The 19,464-nt window shown below is 35.6% G+C and overlaps 1 protein-coding gene across 1 annotated transcript in view; it reads right to left on the reverse strand.

Annotated features, from left to right (window-relative positions):
* PROS1 (protein S) overlaps positions 1-19,464 on the reverse strand; it is a 73,423-nt gene that overhangs the window by 52,595 nt on the left and 1,364 nt on the right. The gene's annotated exons all lie outside the window — the stretch shown is intronic.

Here is a 19,464-nt window from a genome sequence, read left to right on the forward strand (position 1 = left end):
GCCAGGCAGACCCCCTACAGAGTATAAATCTCTGGGAGGGGTGGGAGGGGAAGGATGTGCCCACCCCACCCCTTTTACAAGGTTGTAGACATGACAAACAATGGGGAAATTCTGCATAACTGTCGTGCCAGGTTCAAGATCCCCCTGCTGGGTGCATTTGCACAGGGGAAAGAGAGAGAAACTCCAAAATGGGCCATGGTGAACTTTTTTCAGCTGTGTGAGCCATGCTTGTTTTTTGGATCCTATCCCATTGAAAGCACCTGGGCAGAAAGATCAGCTATTGGTGCAACAGGGGGTTGTCTGGGTCATACCCAGATCAACTCACAAGAAAACTAGGGACTATGCAGAACAGATTATTCTGGACTGTGTTTCCTGCAAAGGTTGTGGGATGGAAATTGAGCAGCCAGGCAGGCACCCTTGTAAACTACTCCTCTTTCTTACCCCATTTTGCCTTCTTCCTTCCCTTTCTTATTTTCATTTGAAATTTTATCTTTCTACTTTCTTTGACCTTTTGTGGTGATTCTTTGTTTTTATTCCTTGCTCTTATTATTTCTCCTCCCTCTATGCTCTCACAATAATTTTTCTTTTCTTTAGCATCTCATATTTTTTCTTATAATATTCTTATTTTCTTTCTACCTTTATTAACCTTTCCTAACTTGTCATTGATATTGCCGTTGTTGTTGGGGATATACTGCTTGTGTGGATTTTGTCCTGTGTTGTTTTGTTCTGTCAGCAGCTGTATAACAGTATACAAACATAGTGGGATTTCAGACTCTCAGTCAGTCACCTGGAGAAGGAACCCACCAATGAATGGACCAACAAATATCAAAACCCAAATACAACAGGAGAGCCCATACAAACTACATAAAAGGCATCCCTAGAGATCTGGAGATGCCTGGAGATCAAGGAGACTGCGCCACTGAGTCCCATAGGTCTCCTATCACATAAGACCACCCCACAAAGATAGGGAGACAAATCAGACCAATCTAATACATAGAAACAAAGAGTCAGCTAATATGGGGAGACAAACAGCCCCAATCAAAAGGAAAGAAGGAATCCAAAGAAAAAGAGCTAAATGAAAATGAAATAAGTAATTCATTAGAGGGTTCAAAGTAATGGTTATAAGGATGCTCAAAGAACCAAGTGAGAACTACAAGGAACTTTATGGGAACTATGAGGATCTTAGTGGGGACTACATCAGCATAAAAAAAGGACATAGAAACTCTGAATAAGAACCTGGTGGAAATGAAAAATACAATATCTGAAATGAAGAATACACTAGAAGGAAGTAAAAGTAGGTTAGATGAGACAGAAAACCAAACCAATGAGTTGGAAGACAACATACAAAAAAACACCCAGTCAGATCAACAAAACAAAACAAAAAAAGACTTAAAGATAATGAGGATAGTTTCAGGGACAACATGAAACATAAAAATATTAGCATCATGGGGATACCAGAAAAAGAAAAAAGGGAGCAAAGGATAGAAAAGTTGTTTAAAAAATGACAGAAAACTTCCCTAACCTGGTGAAAGAAAAAGTTATGCAACTTCAGGAAACACAGAGACTCCCAACAAAGATGAACCCAAGGAGGCCCACTCCAAGACACATCACAATTAAAAGTGGAAATACTTAAAGACAAAGAGAGAATCTTGAAGGGAGTAAGGATGAAACAGCTAGTAACATACAAGGAAGCTGCAAAAAGGTTAGCTAATTTTTCAACAGAAACACTAGAAACCAGAAGGGACTGGCACAAAATATTCCAAGTAATAAAAAACAAGGACCTGCAACCAAGACTGCTCTACTCAGCAAGGCTCTCATTAAAAATAGAAGGCGAAAAAAAAAGAGCTTCCCAGATTAAAAAAAAAAAAGAGCTAAAGGAATACATCTTCACCAAACAGAATTTCCAGAGATACTAAAGGGACTACTTCAATAAGATGAAGAAAAACACACAAATGCATATGCATCATTTTCAAAGACAGACCACATGGTAGGACACAAAATGAGCTTCAACAAATTCAAGAAAATTGAAATAGTATCAGGCATCTTCTCAAATCAAAATGACTTAAAACTAGACACCAACCTCAAGAAACAAACATAAAAACATTCAAATACATGGAACTTGAATAGAATGTTATTAAATAATGACTACGTTAACAAAGATTTCAAGGAAGATATCAAAATGTTTCTGGAAAAAAATAAAAATGAATACACAACAACCCAAAACTATCAGATACAATGAAAGTTGTCCTGAGAGGTAAGTTCATAGCACTAGAGTCCTACTTATAGAAAACAGAAAAATCTCAAACAAACAACCTAACCCTACATCTAAAAAAACTAGAGGAGGAACAACAAACAAAGCCCAGAATGCATAGTAGAAAGAATGAAATGACCAAAACCAGAGCAGAATTAAATGACATAGAAACTAAAAAAAAATCAATTCAAAGGATCATGAATCCAGGAGCTGGTTTTTTAAAAAGGTAAACTAAATTAAAAAACCTTTAGCCAGACTCATCAAGAAAAAGAGAGAGCCCTGGCTGGTGTGGCTCAGTGGATTGAGCACTGGCCTGCAAACCAAAGGGCCACTAGTTTGATTCCCAGTCAGGGCACATGTCTGGGTTCCAAACCAGGTCCCCAGTAAGGGGTACATGAGAGGCAGTCACACACTGATATTTCTCTCCCACCTTTCCCTTCTGTCTATTGTGTTCTAAAAAATTTTTTAAATTTTTTTTTTAAATAAAAAAGAGAGGGCACCCAAATGAATAAAATCAGCAATGAAATGAGAGTGGAGAGGTAACCACTGTTACCACAGAAATACCAAGGATTGTAAAAATTACTATGAACAACTATACACCAAGATATTGCACAACCTGGGTGAAGTGGATTAATTTCTAGAAACATAAAAGAAGCAAAAAACCTTAATAGACTAATAACAACCAGAGAAATTGAAGCAGTGGCTTCACAGGTGAATTTTACTAAATATTCAAAGAAGAGCTAATACTTATTCTTCTCAAAACCATTCCAAAAATTCAAGAAGAGGAAAGACTTCCAAACTGTTTTTATGAGGCCAGTATTATCCTAATTCCAAAACTAGGTAAAGACACAACAGAGAAAGAAAATAACAGGCCAATATCTCTGATGAACATATTGCTAAAATCCTTAACAAAATATTAGCAAACCAGATCCAGCAATACATTACAAAATCATACACCATGATCAAGTGGGGTTCATCCCAGGGATGCAAAGATCATACAATCTTTGCAAATCAATAAACATGATACATCACATAAACAAAATGAAAGACAAAAAAATCACACCAATAAATGCTGAAAAGCATTTAATAAAATCCAGCATCCATTTATGATAAAAAAACTCAGCGAAGTGGGAACAGAGGGAACATACCTCAACATAATGAAGGCCATATATGAAAAACCTACTGCCAATATCATACTCTATGCGACAACTAAAAGCATTTCCCTTAAAGTCAGGAATAAGACAAGGCTCTCTGCTTCCACCACTCTTATTCAACATAGTACTAGAAGTCCTAGACACAGTGATCAGACAAAAAGAAGAAATAAAAGGCATCCAAATTGAAAAGCAGGAGGTAAAGCTGTCACTATTTGCAGATGACATGATAATGCACATACAAAATCCTACAGACTCCACTAAAACACTATTTGACCTACTAAGTGAATTCAGCAAAATAGTGGGTACAAAGTAAATATTCAGATATTGATGGCATTTTTTGTACGCCAAAAGTGAATTATCAGAAAAAGGAACTAAGAAAAAATCCCATTTACTTACTACAGCAACAACAACAAAAAAAAGTGCCTAGGAATAAATTTAACAAGGAGGTAAAAGACCTGTACTCAGAAAACTATAGAACACTAAAGAAACAAATTGAGGAAGATACAAATATATGAAAGTATATACTGTGTTCATGGATTGGAAGAATTAACATCATTAAAATATCCATACTACCCAAAGCAATCTAGAGATTTAGTGCCATTCTTATTAACATACCAATGGCATATTTCACAGATCTAGAATAAATATTTCCAAAATGTATATGGAACCAAAAATGACTCCAAATAACCTCAGCAATGTTGAGAAAGAAGAACAAAACTGAAAGGATTACAATACCTGATAAACTATACTATAGGACCACTGTAATCAAAACAGTCTGGTACTGGCATAAGAATAGGCAGAGAGATCAATGGCACAGAAATAGAGACCCCAGGAATGAACCCATGCTTCCATGGTCAATTAATATTTGAGAAAGAAATTCTGTTGGGAGAACTGGACTGATATATGCAATAAAATGAAACTAGACCGCCAATTCAAAGTCAACTCAAAATGGATAAAAGACTTAAATATAAGTCAACTCAATACCATACACCAAAGTCAACTCAAAATGGATAAAAGACTTAAATATAAGTCATAATGCCATAAATATCCTACCAAAATACATACACAGTAAAATTTCAGATCTCTCATATAGTAACATTTTTGCCGATATATTTTCTAGGACATGGGAAATAAAGGAAAAATAAACAAATGGGACTACATCAAGTTAAAAAGCTTCTGCACAGCTAAAGTAATCATCATCAAAATGAACCAACTGTATGGGATAACATATTTGCCAATGATACATGGGACAATGGTTTAATCTCTAAAATATATAAAGAACTTCCCCTGGCTGGCGTAGCTCAGTGGATCGAGCGTGGGCTGCGAACCAAAGCATCGCAGGTTCAATTCCTAGTCAGGGCACATGCCTGGGATGCAGGCCAGGTCCCCAGTGGGGGCCACGTGAGAGGCAACCACACATTGATGTTTCTCTCTCTCTCTTTCTCCCTCCCTCCCCCTCTCTAAAAAAATTAATAAACAAAATCTTAAAAAAAAACTCATATGACTCAACACCAGAAAGACAGAGAATCCAATCAAAAAATGGACAAAAGACCTGAATGGACACTTTTCCAAGGAGGATATACAGATGGCCTACAGGTATATGAAAATATGTTCAACATCACTAGCTATCGAAGATTCAAATTAAAACCACAAGGAGGCCCTGGCTGGCGTAGCTCAGTGGATTGAGCGCGGGCTGGGAACCAAAGTGTCCCAGGTTCGATTCCCAGCCAGGGTACATTCCTGGGTTGCAGGCCACAACCCCCAGCAACCTCACATTGATGTTTCTCTCTCTCTCTCTCTCCCTCCCGCCATTATCTCTCTAAAAATAAATAAATAAAATCTTAAAAAAAAAACCCACAAGGAGATCACCTCACACCTACCAAAACGGCTATCATTAATAAATCAATAAATAACAAGTGCTGGAGAGGTTGTGGAGAAAAGGGAACCCCAGTGCACTATCAATATGAATGCAGACTGGTGCAGCCACTGTGGAAAGCAGTATGGAGATATCTTATAAAATTAAAAATGGAACTGCCTTTTGACCCAGAGATCCCACTGCTAGGAATACACCTTAAGAAGCCTGAAACGCCAATTCAAAAAAATTTATGCACCCCTATGTTCACAGCAGCATTACATAATGGTAGAGAAACATTATGTAATGTTAGAAACAGCTTAAGTGCCCATCAGTAGATGAGTGGATTAAAATCTGTGATACATTTACACAATGGAATATTAAGCAGCAGAAAGAAAGAAGGAATTCGTATCTTTTGTGACAGCATGGAAGAAACTGGAGACTATTATGTTAAGTGAAATAAACTAGTCAGTGAAAAACAAATACCATATCATCTCACTTACAAGAGGAATCTAATCAACAAAATAATCTAATGGGCAAAATAGAAACAGAGGCATAGAATCATGGAAAGGATTGAGAGGAGAGGATGGAGGTGAGAACTGCTTGAAAGAAGGTAAAGGGGTTAGTTAATGTACACATTTGAAGGATCCATGGCCATGGGCAACGGCGTGGGGAATGACTATGGAAGTGGGGAGTGAGCAGGGTGGAGGGGGACAAAAGGGGAAAAAACTGCGACAACTGTAATAGTATGAACAAAAATAAAATAAAATATTAAAAAATAATTTAAAAATTAAAAAAAGCAATAACAAGCCAGTCCATATAGGATTATGTGCTAGATTAAATTAAAAAAAAAAAAACGTTTAAATAGTATACATGAAACATAAATAAAACAGTATAAATAGTCATATAAACATAAGTACAGAGAAGAATATTGGCAATAAACATATGAAAAGATCTTCAATACAAAATTAAAAAAACAAATATATTTGCCTATTGAATTTGCAAAAATTTAAAAGACTGATAATATCATGTATTAGTGAGGAGTACAGGAAACAAGTATTCTTTTACATTGGTGGTAAACAGAAACTGGAAAGCATTATTAGAAGGTAAACTGGTAGTACCTGAAAATTTAAAGCACATATACTCTTCAACTCAACAATTCTGCTTCTAAGTATGTCCTACAGATATGCATTTACGCTAGAAAAGGAAATGCATAGAATGTTTGTTAAATCACTGCAATATCAAAAAAGAAAAAACAACCTCAATAACTGTTAATCAGAGAATAAGAAAGAAGAAAAGGTCTGAAATACATCTGTACAAGCAGCTATTAAAAAGAAAGACACTTTTGCACTGAGGATCTCCAAGACATATTAAGTTAAAAAATGCAAATTGTGGACTGCCAGAACTATAGTATACTACTATATATATCAGCCAAACTTGTAGAGATGTAAATACTATGTAGACAAATAGAGAGAAAAGAGTAAACACACTTCAACTACTTACTGCAATTATACTTGAAAAAAAGAATAGACAATATAAAGTTTTGACTTTGTTATTTTAGTATATGAACACAGCAAAGTTTTTAACAAAAAATTTCACAGCATAAATATAACCTACAAGAAAAATTTTAAATCCTCATTTTAACCACAAATGAGTCTTTCACTAGGAAAATAACAAAATAATATAAATAACTTAGTTATTTTTCTCTTATTTCTCTTATTACCTGATAATTAACAGGAAATAGATACTCAAGTTGACAATAAAGGAAAGAAGAAAAGCAAAAGAACTAATTAACCAATAATCACCATAAATATTGGTTAAATAATTAAACATCTTTCAAAGGCTGTTTAATTGTTCATAAACGGTCTTTGAAAAGACAGGGTTCTCAGACCACAACCCTATCTTTCAAAGGTTAAAAGGACTCCTACTTTCTTTCTCTTATTTGCCAAAACAGAAATTTAAATATTATAAGTAACTAAATAAGTAAGGTACTTGGGTTATATTTTTAAATCTATCTCTTACCATCTTTACTACTGCTCATTAAGATAAAGATTAAATCAAGCCTATGAGTGTAAAACTGCTATTCTGTGAGTATGCTACCTGCTAAGTATATTACTGACTGGCAAATGGCAGCCCTATGAACAATGAAAAAGTCTGACATGGACAGTTATGTCATTTATTTAAAGTAGGCTAAAGTATGCTATTTTATAATACATATAGCAAAAACGTGTCCTTTCTGAACTTGGAAGAAAATACATGAGTGTCTTTCAAAATGAATTTACTGATTCAATAACAAAAAAAAGCCAAGGTCAAATACATTTAGGAAACAAACCAACAAACTATAAACATCACTCTTTGGCATTTCTTCCTTATACAATATTGATATTTAAGAATGCTGCCTACCCTACAAGGGTCTCCACTACAGGGCACAGGCCAGGTATAACAACACATTATATTCACGTTTGTGAAAAAAGAAGTTTTCAACTGTCCAGAGAGAACTAAGGTGGTTTAAAGTAATGTCCACATAAGCTTAGAAAACTAGAAGGAAACATAAAAACCTCCATTATTTCAGAGATGATGCAACTCAGGTAAAGAGCATGCAAGACATTTGACATTTGCCTCACATCATAAAGCTGATAAATAGCAAACGTACGACTCGGATCACAGACATCCCAGGGCTGCGAACTGTGACCAACACTATCATTCGCTGCTTCTCAGACAAGCAGAAGTCTCTGTGTCAACTGATGAAAGGAATATTTAAAAGGAAAATTATTACACATTTGACCTAAAGGATAATGAAGCTAACAATAAAAAACTAACTTTGTCTAAATAAATTTTGTCTAAGTTTGAATGTTTGTTTTATTTCATCCAGGTATAACCCAGTAATGCTTCAAAGTGGCATAATATTTAATAATTTTCAAAGTGTATGTTATTGATCCTTATATAAATAATAAAATACACTATAGGATAGAATTATCATTCATATTGAAGAAACTGGGACAGAAAGAGGTTAGATGATCTGACCAAGGTCGTAGAGCTAGGAAGTGGTACTAGTGGGACAGGAATTGAAATATACCCCTTCCTCCTAGTCCAGTGCTCTTTCTTCTGTGTATGCTGTCACTTGACTATCCACAATGTACTTCATTTAAAAAAAGAAAAGAAATTATGTGGCTGTGGAGTTCACAAGTTTGATAGCTTAAATGAGACAATTATTGTCCTTTGTACAGTAAAACTATCCAACAGCGTGTTCTCAAAAGAGTTTTTCAAACATGGCATCATAGATCCAAACGAAGAATTACAGAACTGTAGGATAAGACAAGTAAGTGATTAGACATGCTTTTAACAGCTGACTCAGAGTCTGTTCGTCCAAAAACATCCACCCTACTAGCCTGCAGAAATGTCTAAAAATTCCATTATATATGAAATTAACAACCATGTCACATAAGCAAATAAATGCTGTTTTGCATTAATCCTAATCACACCTAAAATAGGAAGAAGATAATATTTTTCCTACTTTATACATTAGCTAAAATGCAGGGAATTTATTTTAATTTTACCAGATTCACAGAGCTGAGAACAAAACCAAGCCCGCCTCCAAAACCTGTTCTCTTTTTGCTTTACCATGGTCTCTAATCACATTTCACTTCTTTAAATGAAGAAGTTTTCAAGAAAGTCCTTGTTAAAACCCAACTATGTTGTTTGCAAAGTGTTACATTCAGATTCAAAATTTTAAGTTATGTTTTGTTATGTGCCTTTCGAGATTAAAAGTATGACTGAATCAGCTTGTTTTTTTTAACTTATCTGAGTCATCCCTTCTTCAAAATAATGATCATAGCAGGTTGAACAACTATTACCAATAACAACCATTGCTCAAACATTAATGGGAGTTCTCTTTTGAAACCATCTTAACAGTCTTTGCATATTCCTTCAATATTTTCTGTGGAGGCAAATCTTTTTTTTGTTCAGCATAAGTTTGACTGTTTTGTCTCCAAAAAAAGTAGCTTATTATTAGTAGTACTTCACTTAGGCATCTGTAATAAGGATAATGAAGTTAGTCTTGCCTCTACTCACAGGAAAACTCCTTCACTACTCAATTCAGTTGGCCCTTGGTAAAGGGGAGGTCCTTTCTTCAGGCCCTTTTCCCACTTGGTTGTCCCCGTTTGCTCCTCTCAGTTCAGGCAGGTCAGGACCATCAGTCTGCAGGTTGCCCAAAACGGATGAATCACATGAGAAAGGGGAAGCAGATGGAAGAGGTCCAAGCTTTAGGACAGCTCATCCTCTAAAATTCTTCCAGTCTTCCCTCTTGTACAACTTTGCAAAGATTATTTGTACTTTCCTCCCTCCAAAAGTTGATCTGTTTCCTTAGTTTTGCTTTCTGTCTCTCCTTTTCCCGTACCCTTATCATCTGGCATCCCAAGAATGAAAAACTGCTCCTAAGAGAATGTGTCTGAGAAGAGAATCTTTGGCTGGCATTTGGGTTGGCAGAGTCTTCGTATCTTTGTTTCTGCTTCAATGTGGACAGGGTCAGGGAAATGCTTTTCCAAGTACAAAATAGAGCAACTAGATAATAATTTGAGATACAATTGTGCCTCTTATGTTTCAACTGTTAAAATGGCATATTTTCCTTAGTCAAAGCCTGAGAAAAATAGCATTGCAGGTTAATATATAAAAACCTTTAGTCAACAATAACAGGAAAACATATGACCACATATTACAAATTTTACTTTAAATTATCACATATTAATTAACTATAAAATCTTTCATTGTTAATGAAGAATTCTACTACATAAGATTTCCCATTGAGGAGGGATATTTAACAATGTAAAGGCTGCATAGAATAAGAAAAATCCACAGACAGAGTTTTAGTTAGGCATTCATCAGCGCATATAATTATTATGAACTTTCAGAAAAGCTGGTGTTAGCCTTTAGAAAGAAATGCATGTATCTTTATGTATGATACACTTAATCTTATAAGTCTCTTTTAAGAGAAAGCTTTCCTCTAAATCTCATTTCATGTTGAGCACTATACTGCTGAACAACTGATTCTTCTGATATTTTTATGTTAAGGGTTAGAAGACCATTAGAAAAAGTTTTCTTTAAAGGTGAACTATGACTCTGTCCTTCAAGAGGAGTAAGCAATAAATAGGCTGCTTTAAATGAGTCAAACATCGTAAGAGATAGATCTGGATAAGGATATAACTCTAAGAAAAAGATGAAATAATTTGTGAATTATATGCTGCAAACATAAAGGTGAGTTCTAAAACATTTGGGTTTGAAGGGGTGAGGGCTGACATTTGTTTGGACATAGGAAAGCCACTGGTAGCATTACAAGAAAAACAACAATAACAACAACCTGTGATTGTGGACCCCCTCTGGGGCAGATCAATGAATGGCTAGGGAAACAATAATTAAACTGTTCAGCCTCAACAGAAGTGAAATGGACCTCTCCTAACTCGAAGACTTAATTATAACTTCACAGCATCAGTTTAGAGGGGAAAAAGAAAGAATAAATCAAACACTCTGCCATTGTCTCCTCAAGACGAAAACCTTTGATTTAGCCATAGAGAGAGAAAGCAGTACATTTTAGTTATTCCTTCCAAAATAAATACTTCTATCCAAAAGACAGAACAGGCAGCTTATTACCCAGGAAATAATTACATTAACCATCTTTTTTACTTGACTTGTTTGCTCTCGGTGAGTAACAAATTACTGTACCTCATCGGAGTTTAGATTTTGTAAGGTATGAAGGGGAATTTTCTATAGCCCTGTCTTTTCTTCTCTCAACCACTGCATTGCCAACTGGCTACATATCCTAAGGCTGCAGCAGGAGGTCTCTTTTATGATGTGAAGCAAGATAACCACACTGGCTTTCCTGTCTTTTTTATTTCCTACACTTTCGCACCAAAATACCATCTAATTTTGACATCACATACCAAGAAGGTTACAAAACAGAAAATGTTTTGTTGTTTGTATTGTTTGACATATTTTGTTTAGGGTGCCATCAATGATATTAACATTGATGCCTGTGTGTCTATTTATCTTTAGAAAAGCAACAGGCAAACTGTTTCTGGATGTTTTTAAAGGCAACAATGAAAGAGTTGGACTAATTCTGCAATATCCCAGGTCTCCCCAATAAGCAAGGCTGAAGTATATGTAGAGGCTTTGAAAGACCGTAGATCTCCATGGCTTCTCTTTGACTCTTAGGATATTATTTATTTTTTAAAAAGTGCTAATGTGGATGTGAGATTATTTGGAATATTGGTATATCATTGATTAGGTGTTTCTAATTCAATATAATTTCTGCCAGTCTCTCAGAATTTCCTGTTGACATTCCAAAAGACTGTGAAGACACTGTCTAAATGAAAATAGAATAAAATAATAACTCATTAAGAGTAAATGACTGGGATAAGGAGTCAGGGAAAAGAAGAAAAATAAAACAAGTTATAAGGAAAGGTACATTTAAAGTATAGAAACTCACTTAAAAAATTAATAACCACAGACAAAATATAAAATCTACTTTACTTTCATAATAATAATAATAAAATAAGCATTTGTGTTCTACTTTACAAGTCATTATACACTATATGTGTCTCCCCCAAATTTCGTATAATTTCCAGTGTGGCTGTATTTGGAGCTGGGATTCAAAGGAAGTAATTAAGGTTAAATGAGGTCATAAGGGAGGGGCCCACATCCTATTGGATTAGCGTCCTGAAAAGAAGAGAAAATAGAGAGTTCCCAAGTGAGATTATATTAAGGAAGGTTGAATGAACAATTTAAGAAAATAAAGTCAACAATCTTGCAAAAAATAAAAACAAGCTGTCCTAAAAATAAGTAAATAAAAAATAAAAATGTTAGGGAATCAGTAGAATATAGTAGTTTAAACTGCTGATCAATGAAAACAGGATGTCAAAATAGAACCTCAGAAAACTAACATTTCAGGAAAAGTAGAGACCATCAAAAAAACAGAAGCAGAATTAGTAACAGTTATGTAGAGAGAGAAAGAAATATGAAGAATATAATGCTTATAGATATAAAAGGAGGTTAATTTCAAAAAGACACATTTCAACAGTGTCAAATGTTGCAAAGAATTTATTAAAAACTCTTAATAATAGTTATTATTATTTAGGATGAAAGTTAAAATGTACCATTGGTTTAACAGTAATTCACTAATACCAGTGGGAGAGTAAGAAGAAAGAAAATAGAGACCTCCGGAATAAACTATTCCGAAAAGCTCGATATAGGGAAAAGAAAAAGGAAGCAATAAATTTAGATAGAGACAGAGTTATAGTAATATTTTCCTGAAGTTGGGAAGGTGAATCTCAGAACAGCTATGAAATGCCAAATGTATCATTTTAAAAGATGAAAAATATATAAATGCAGGAAGTTACAATTTCAACATTTTTATAAGGATCTAAAAGCTATTGTTTTTAAATGGATCTTTTTAAAATCCGTTCCAATAACATGGACAAGAGGACTAAGAAGACTGATACTGATGGCCTAGAACCAGTGAGAACCAGTTCCTATTACTTTACTCATCTGTAGAAATACTCAGAATCTATTTAGATAAATTATACTTATTTTACTTTCTGATAAACCTGAAGGATTAAATTTCTATATTTAGAACAATGTAATACAAAGAAACAGCTTAAGTAAAGGGGTTGTCCCCATACTAGAATTAGTAACAAATTATTATATTTTTTAAAAAGTATACAAGTAATAAAAAGCATTATAACTCTACTTTCCAAAGACATTCACTATTAAAATATTATCCATTTCCTTTGGATCTTTTCTGTTATACAGAATATATTACTTTTTTTGCTGCGATATAATTGACATATAACATTAGTTTTGGATGTACATGATTTTATATATGCAGTATATACATATATGCACTATATATATATAAAATCACCCATAATATTGTATCTATGAAAACTTTTAACTTCTACTCTCTTAGCTTTTAAATATGCAATATATTATTATTAACTATAGTCACCATGCCATACCTTGTATTCCCAGGACTTCTTTTATAACTGGAAGTTTATAACTTCTATACTGAGTAAATTCTTTTTTAAAATGATTGAATTCTTAATGACAATCATTACAATATAAAATGTATCAAATTAACATGTACAGTTTAAATTTTCAGTTATACAAATATATTTCAACTTAAAATCTTTAATTAAAAAACTGAATTATTATTGCACATCTCCCCAAGTAATTATATGTATTTCCTACAAAACTGTAAAATAAAACAGGAATATTTAGATAAAAAGGATTTGCATCACTCAGTAGAAGAGGAGTCAAGACACTATTTTTTTGCAGCTCCAAGGTGTTTTTTTTTTCTTTTAGCATAACAAAACATAACCCTCAATCAAAGTGCAGCAATTTAAAGATAACTTAGCTTTGCTAATGTCAGAGATCATCCTGCCCCTTTCATTCACTGAATGGTGACATGAAATACAGCTGCCAGGAACTGAATTCTACTAACAGTCAGTGAGCTCGGGAGAGCTTCAGATGAGACCTCAGCCCTGGCAGACTCTTGATTTTAGCCTCGCAAGACCCTGAGCAGGTCCCTGGACTTCTGACGTATGAAACCAGCAGATAATAAATTGTTTTTCTTTAAGATGCCAAGTTTGTTGTAACTGTTACATGGCAATAGAAAACTAATGCAAAATGGCATGTATAATTTGGAATCAGGCCAAATGTGTTAATATTGCTGATTTCATTTTATGGGCTATCTAGGGCTACCAGCTTCAACTCTAACAGTTCTCTCAATTGGCTAATGCCATCTAGTGAACCTCAGCACATACTAAAATAGCACTGAAAAGCCAGACATTCCTTGGCATAAGGTAAAAGAAAGAATTCACAAAGACTAGGGGGCAGACATTCCGGCTTGAATATTTCATGCAGTTCCTACCTATTCACCTCCTCACTCATTCATCCCTCCCTACCCCTCTTAAGTAAAAAAGAATATAATCCCATAATTATCATAGGAATAGATTAAGAAAATTGTTGGAGTTCTTTTTAAAAGCATGTTACTGATTACCCTCCCTGGATGAAAAACACTGGTGGGAGGGGCTAACTTTGAAATGGGTTCCCATATCTCAGGTGCAATGGGAGGAATCTGGGGTGGCTGAGCTTAGGTAGCAGCCTGGATTCACCTGAATCAAAGTCAGGGTGAGTGTACTGATCAAACCTTGGAGAAAAATCTCCCTAGAATGAGATAGAAAGGCAACTCACAAAATTCTGCATTGAGTTTTTCATCCCAAATGTCCCTGTTCAGTCACAATACAAAGAAATTACCATCTCTCTGTAATTACCAATATTGAATCACTGATGAATCCAGAACCTCTTGAATGAAGGAGAGGAGGGATGCCCGTAAAGAACTATCTGTATACAGCACTGCGAACTTTTCTCCCATTTTTCTCCAAAACAAAATAACTGCACTGGGTAACTGCACTAGGGAAAGAGATTCCAAAAACCTATAGTGAGTATTAAATATTGTTATGTACAGACAAGATCCAGCTGTCAACCTGCAACAGCCAGAAACACACACACACACACACACACACACACACACACTATAGCCTCTCTTAAGAGTGCTCCCGAGGAGCCCTGGTAAAACAAAACCCTCCTAATGGACAGACATAGCAACAGGATTTCTCAGTGTTCACTTTGCCTGGAATGATAATTTATCTGAAATGAGACCCTATTCTACTTCCCGAGTTGTTGAAACGGTCTGTCCAGTTGTTCAGGAACCTGTAGAGAGCTAGATCTCAGGCCTAGGGACAAGGAAATTTGGGCAAGAACTGGCCCAGAGCTGAAATATTTGTGTTCCAGGTGACTGTTCATAGGATGGCTTCACACCAGAGTTCTTAATCATAAGAGGCGACAGAATGACCCACTTAATGATTGTCAGTTGTGTTTCTTCTCACGGCAATCTAGCATAAGAGTCACAAACACAAAAACCTCTAAGTATCAGATAGGTACCATAAACAAGGGAAGAGAATTTGGTGAGAGACAATGGCTGATGCTTGGAATTGTGGCAAACTGAAAGAGAATTTCTGTCTAAAGAAGGCAGCTCTGAATCAGCTCTAGCTGTACCTGTCCATGTTGGACTATGGGCCTAGTGTTGCTGATCTTCCTTTATTTGTTTTTCAAGAGAAGTCATAAAACCTTCAGCTGTTGGAACTGGACATATAACAGAATCTAATCAGATACCTAGTGGATGGTTGATTAGTTAGAGCTTGTCTATCAGGAAGGAACAGCAACTTGTACTCAGAGAAAGAGACATTTATTCTGTATTTGGTTTAATTTTTTTGTCAGCGCTACTATTGGTAGACTAATTCAATGCTTTATGCTAAGCCACACAACATTACCTCTAACTAAAGAATTAACTCAATTAAGGAAATAAGTGAATGGGATGATTATTATGGTTTTCATTGGTCTTGTTCTGTACTCTAATAACTTAAAGGAGCTAGCATCAAGGAATGAAATACTGACCAATTATTGAGGGCTCAGTCACTATCTTTGGTATACAACACTATCTTCTATTGTGGTTTGAAAAAAAAATGTAGTACCTTCTCAGTATCAGCAGTCATTCATATATGCTCCTTTTTTCCTAAAGCTATTTCCTAAAATACCAAGGTATTTTCTAAAATACCAAGTCAGGAATGGAGGCAGTCACGATTTGAGGCTTAGTGCCAGTTATGTGTTGAACTGTGTCCCCTATAAAGATGGTGAAATCCTAATTCTCCAGTACTTGTGAATATGACTTTACATATTTGGAAAAAGGAATGTTGCAGATAATGAAGTTAAGACGAGGTCAGCCCTGTCTGGTGTGGCTCAGTGGACTGAGTGCCAGCCTGCAAACCAGAGGATCACCAGTTTGATTCACAGTCAGGGCGCATGCCTGGATTGCCAGTCAGGTCCCCAGAAGAGGGTGGGCAAGAGGCAAGCACACATAGATGTTTCTCTCCCTCTCTTTCTCCCTCCTTTCCCCTCTCTCTAAAAATAAATAAATAAAATCTTAAAATAAATAAAATCTTTAAAGTGGTGACTGAGTCACCACTTTAAAAAAAAAGACAAGGTCATAAGCGTGGTTGCTAATTCATTATGACTGGTGTTCTCATGAAAAGGGGAAATTTGGAACAGAGACAGGCAGGTACAAGCAAAGACGATGTGAAGACATAGGGAAAATGCCGTATCCAAGCCAAGGAATGTCTTTGGAAACCGGAAGCCACCAGAGAAGCGTAGAACAGATTCTTCCTCACAGTCCTCAGAAGGACCCAACCCCGATGACTCCTTGATCTGAGATTTCTAGTCTCCAAAACTGTGAGAGAATAAATTCTGTTGCTTAACCACCCAGTTTGTGGTACTTTGTTCCAGCAGACCTAAGAAACTAATCCAAAGACCTAGTCTCGAAATTTTTGCTTTCTTCCTTCACAAATGGGTTCTGTCCATCTAGAAATTAAAAACTAAACAAAACAGGGAGGAATACATTCACGAGGGGACCTAATATATTTTCTACTGAATTAAAAGATGAGACTGCTTTATGGCCATTTAAAGTTCTTTACTCTTGTTGAGAAAGAGAGGGGGGATTATCCTGGAATGACAATAGTCAAGACAAAATAGTGCTGTTGCCACATATAAACGAGGGTTAAAGGATAGTTACTACTCCACAATAAGTTCTGTACACAGTAGAAACTGTGAAAGTAAAGACAGGAACAACCATCCACAGGTAGGAACAAAAGGGCTCAGATGGTTTTGGATGAAGGGTGTGGTTCATTCAGCTCATGGAGCAGACAAAAACCGAAACATGAGGAACTGCCTAAGAGAAAGAGAGATATGAATTGAGTAGTGAAGGATGAAGTCCTTAATAAACACCAGCTCAAGCTTATCAACAAGACAGTCAGGCAAGCCCTAAAGTGAGTACCTATATTCCCCTCTTTTTTTTTATTATTATTTTTGGCATACAGTAGGTGTTGGTACACTACAATGTATCATTTGGTCCATAAGGCATAACACATTGACAAGGGATTGTGACAGAACTGGATGAGGTATGGATATCACCCAAGGATGCTAAACTAAGAAAGGGTAGCCTTGAGCCTTCCTCTCTGGTTACAGTGATAAAAACCTATTGAGGAGGAGATACTTTCTGTTGTGCATTACTAGGTTACATTGTATTAGAAATGTATGCATATATTTGAAATACTTTCAAATAGTTTTATAAAAAGAAGGCCGTGTGTATTTGTTGTACAGCCAATAACTAGAATGTGTAGACTTTTCTTGTTTCTGCTTCCTTCCCAGCATCTATTCCTTTGTGGGAGCTGTCCAGGCACTCTACCTGACTCTACTGAGATATCAATCACAAAACTCCAGAAATAAGCTAAGCCAAAATAATGAGGCTCTCTTTTCTAGGAATTTCAATTGTATATAGAGACACATAGGACTAGAAGGCTGTTAGAACTAGTCATACGGTGGCAGCTCCCAACATAGTGAGCACATGAGTCTCCATTATATTGATCACCTATATTCCCAAGTCCCTGACTTCCCTAGGCCTGGTTATTCAGACTGCCATTCAGTAGCCCTCCAATAAATCCACTCAGCTTTTTCTTTCCCTCCCTCCCTCCCTCCCTTTCTTCCTCCATTCTCTCTTTCTTCTCCTTTCTTTCTCCCCTCCCTTCCCTTATCCTTGCCTTCTCGCTTTCCTTTACCTTCCTTCCCCTTTCCCTTTCCACCCCCTTCCTTTCCCTCCTTCCCCCTGCCCTTCTCTTCTCTTCCCTTTCCTTCCCTTTTCTTTCTCTTCCTTCATTATCATTACCATTGCTTGCAGTTAAACAATACTGATATATATGTATTACCAGGCTTCTTATATATTTTTCTCATAATATTTTGAAAGTTTACATATAGGTATAGAACATTTATCTATAAAGAGGCTATTATACTTGGTGAAAAGAAAAGGTCTATTGTAAAAGCACCTCTGTGTTTCCTAGCATAGAATGGTAAGAGAATATAGCACAGAGTGTTGTTGTTGCTGCATACCAGAAATTGTTTCTAACTCTTGTAGCACCAACCCCAACTCTAACCTAACCTTGATAAAATCTCTCCATCAGTGCAACATTTTAAACTCTGAAAAAAAAGGACTTTAAGTTAAGACAAAGATGGATAAGCAGTGAAAGGAATAGTTAAAAATGAAAAGACAAGTAAAAAAAGAGAAGGAAAATATGAGTGTGTAATGTCTAGGATGGACTGCATCTACCCACAAGTGGAAGTCTCGGCAGCACCAAATTAGCACAGCCAAAAGGGGACATCTCCCTTCCTCCGGTTCTCTTCACCACAGCCCTTAGTGGGAAATGACATGAAGTATGTATACAGTATATGTTTTAAATCTCCTTCTTTCCATATATATATATATATATATATATATATATATATATATGTATGGTCTGAAAATGTCTGGAAAGTCAGTTAACATCTCTGAGCAATTTTTTATTGTTAAAATGAAGAAGTTAATCTGGATTTCTCACTCTCAAAACTAAACCTATGATTTGCTTTTCTTTAAATAGCAACTGAACATGAATTACAAATATTTATATCTCAAATTTAAAATATTAGGGAGTAAATTAATTCCATCTGTATAACAGTTTCTTCATCAGCAAACCAAGATGACTTTCAATCTGATTGAACTATCAAATTTTTTTAAAATGAAGAGACCATAGGGGCTTTATATGCTATACTGATGGAATTAATTTATCTACTCTAATAGTATCTATACATAACAAGTATATTTCTCTCTACACATAGAATCTCTCTACACATTTGAATACCTGCATATAATACACACATGCACACTTTTTAACTGTCTAGATTCAATGAAAATATAACAATTTCTATTTTTTTAAAAAAGGGCCTAGCAAATTCCTGTAATGACAAGCAGTAAGCATGGCAAGTCACTTTTGCTTCTTTCTCTTCTCCAAAGCACTGGTTAGCAGACAAATATATGATTGTCTTCATGAGCTACATAGAAGATAATAAGGTAGTGCCTCTGGGCCACATGCAGGCTTAATAATACAGGCTCGAGTGTTAAAGTTCTGCTACTGCAGTTCTTTAATATAAAATCAACAAATAATGTTTTAGCCTCTAAATCAGAATGTAAAATACCTCATTCACCCTGAACAGTAATTAGTAAAAACTGGTGGATT

The sequence above is a fragment of the Phyllostomus discolor genome, chromosome 2 (assembly GCF_004126475.2).
Source record: "Phyllostomus discolor isolate MPI-MPIP mPhyDis1 chromosome 2, mPhyDis1.pri.v3, whole genome shotgun sequence".
NCBI lineage: Eukaryota > Metazoa > Chordata > Mammalia > Chiroptera > Phyllostomidae > Phyllostomus > Phyllostomus discolor.